Source organism: Cryptomeria japonica, chromosome 5, assembly GCF_030272615.1.
Source record: "Cryptomeria japonica chromosome 5, Sugi_1.0, whole genome shotgun sequence".
NCBI classification, from domain to species: Eukaryota; Viridiplantae; Streptophyta; class Pinopsida; order Cupressales; family Cupressaceae; genus Cryptomeria; species Cryptomeria japonica.
In genome coordinates, this window is record NC_081409.1 from 149,724,778 (window position 1) to 149,728,154 (window position 3,377).

Consider the following 3,377-nt stretch of genomic DNA (forward strand, 5'->3'; position numbering starts at 1 on the left):
AACAATAGTATCAGTTGTGGATTTTGCAGAAAATTATACTCTAAAACCACAAGAGGAAACTCAATCACAATACTACAACTCAGTGCAAGTGGCCATATTTGTGCACATTATATATAGACATGACCATGACAGTACAGAAGATAACAGAAAATTTTTGAGGGAGTATCATTTCTATGTTAGTGATAATCGATTACACTCTTCAGAGTTTGTCCAACATTGTTTCGAGGTATTTTATGATAATCTTAAGGAAAGAGAAATTGACATGAAACAACATATGATATGGTCAGATAACTGCACTGGACAATTCAAAAATGCAAGAATGTTTTATTGGCTATGCAAAGTTCACAAGATAACCAATGTCCAACATTTATGGAGTTTTTTTGAAGCGGGACATGGTAAGGGGGAACAGGATGGAGCCGGTGCCTGTATAAAAAGAGCTCTTGCTAGAGAACAATTGAAATTCGAGGATGCAGTGAAATTCAGAGATGCTCGTGCAGTTGTAGATTGGTGCAATTCAAAGTTGTCAAAAGGATCAACTGAAAACTCTGCAATTCGACGTTTCTTCTGGTTGATAGAGGAAGATAGTATTCCTATTCGGCATGATTGTAATACCATCATTGGATCAACTAAATGGCATTCGTTTAAGAGTTCTAATTCAAACACATGGACTATATTCACAAGGCAACTTGCTTGCTTTTGTCAGTTTTGTGTTTCCGGAGATTGGGAATTTTGTGAGAATAAAGAATGGGTTGAAGAATGGCAACAAAGATCATTGACACCCATAGATGCAAATGATCCGCATGAAAGAACTGATGAAGATATGGATCAAATGTTTGCATCAAATGACTATGATCGCATTTCAGATCTTATACAACAAGGTAAAATTATTTTTGAAATTTGTTTTGATTTATTAAATAGTACATAAATTTATGAAATCTTACAGTGTATATTTTTGTTTTTATTTCTCATTAAATATTAAAATAAAATTGTTTTGTGCACAGGACATGTCTATGCTGTTGTTGCACCAGAGGACAATGAAGAGGGGACAGAGTATTGGTTGGCTCGATGTGTAGAGCCAAAACATAAGCTAACTACTCCTCGAGTAGATGATGATGGTTATGACTATCCAACAGGATCTGTGGTTGTTGTTGGCACTTGGCTACGCAAATATCTAACAAGAAAGAATGGATTGCCCGCATTTAAAGATTATGAATTAGAGAAAAAGATTATACATTACTCACATTTGGTAGTGGCAACTAATATAAAATTGGATAGATATCGTGGCAGGCCTGCTAATAAACAATTATGGACTCTCTCTATGGAAGAGCACGAGACAATTATAGATGCTTTGCAAAAGAGAGAGGATGCAGATGGTATAATAGAATGAATATCAAGTAAGTTATAATTTGAACCCTTAATCCACCTCCCTTTTAAAAGTCGCGATGCATATTATATATAGTATTTTAAATCATGAATCATAATTACAAAATCTAATCTACTAAAATTTTGTTTCAGGTCTACCACAAGTAGAAGGCATCAATGAAAACAAAGTTATTTGTGCATACTTTATGTTTCATTTTGAATAATTACAAGTAAGTTAAATTTTTGTACCCTTAAGGCAAATCCATTTGTATTTTAAATTCAATGTATTCTGATTATAAAAACTAATCATATGTATTTACTTTTTCTAGGTCTCTCAGAGTAGACTTGGCCTCAATGACTACTATATTGTTTGTGCATACTTTATGTTGTATTTTAAATTCAATGCATCCTGATTATAAAAACTAATCATATGTATTTTTTTTTCTAGGTCTCTCAGAGTAGACTTGCCCTCAATGACTACTATTGTTTGTGCATACTTTATGTTGTATTTTGAGAGATATAAATCCTTATTATTATAATTTAAATAGACTATTTATTTTATTTTAGATATGTCTTCTTGATTACATTTTGTGTACAATATACATAAATGAGAGACTACTGGTCAAATTTATGAATGAGATAATTATGTTTTAATCAAGTTCTATTCATTATATTTGTTAAATGATACTTTTTGATTTAGAATATGTTATAATTATAAGATATGTTTCGATACTTAGTTCAAGATGTATGCACATGTAGTTTATCTAATCACAAGAACTATTTAAATAAAATTCCAAAAATAAAATTACAAGTCCACATAATGCCTATAAAGTTGTTTAAGCACAACTTCCATAAATAAAATTTCAAGTCCACATAATTTCAAGTCAATATATATGATCTAATGTGCACATAATTTCAAGTCCACATAATATCTAATGCGCACAATACACATAAAGTATGCACATAATATATATGATCTAATCCTATTATGAAACTATCCATATATATAAAGTATGGGTGTGCACGTGTAAACAAATATGTAAAGCCCGTAAAATAGTACATATCAGAGCCAAATAAATAGTAAAATTTCAAGTCCACATAATCCATATAATATCTAATCCATATATATGTCTAGATGGTAACATGATGTTCACTCCACATAATATCTAATGTGCACAAAATATATAAAGTATGCACAAAATATATATGATCTAATCCTATTATGCAACTATCCATATATATAAAGTATGTGCACGTGTAAACAAATGTGTAAAGTCCATAAAAAAGTACATATCAAAGCCAAATAAATAGTAAAATCTAAGTGCTATCATCAATAACATCTCGTGGTCTCTTGTCCCCAGGACGTGGTCCAGATCCACCTGTCTCATGCTGTACAATAAAAAAATAATATTAAAATATTACTTGAAATTAACTATTAAAAGAATCATTTATCAAATATAGTAGAATTCGTAAATTAAGTTACAAACTTACCATATGCTCATCAGATCCTGTAGCAGTATCTCTCTTGTCCCCAGGACGTGGTCCAGATCCACCTGTCTCATGCTGTACAATAAAAAAATAATATTAAAATATTACTTGAAATTAACTATTAAAAGAATCATTTATCAAATATAGTAGAATTCGTAAATTAAGTTACAAACTTACCATATGCTCATCAGATCCTATAGCAGTATCTCTCTTGTCCTCGGGACGTGGTCCAGATCCACCTGTCTCATGCTGTACAATAAAAAAATAATATTAAAATATTACTTGAAATTAACTATTAAAAGAATCATTTATCAAATATAGTAGAATTCATAAATTAAGTTACAAACTTACCATATGCTCATCAGATCCTGTAGCAGTATCTTGTGCAGTATCAACACCAAATGCAGTGCTAGCTAACTCCTGTACAAGGTCAAATTCAAAGTGTCCAATTAAATCTTAAATTAAGAGTAAAAATAAGATCAAATTAAGTATTACATATTAATACCTCAAAGGATGTCGATGTGCGT

At 30.9% G+C, this 3,377-nt stretch overlaps 1 long non-coding RNA gene across 1 annotated transcript; it reads right to left on the minus strand.

Moving 5' to 3' along the window:
* Nucleotides 1-2,643: 2,643 nt before the first annotated feature.
* LOC131067600 (uncharacterized) lies at nucleotides 2,644-3,100 on the minus strand. Its single transcript, XR_009111846.1, has 3 exons — nucleotides 3,028-3,100; nucleotides 2,854-2,925; nucleotides 2,644-2,751 (listed from the first exon to the last, which is right to left on the minus strand). It is a non-coding gene; the product is annotated as an uncharacterized LOC131067600 (long non-coding RNA).
* Nucleotides 3,101-3,377: the final 277 nt, after the last annotated feature.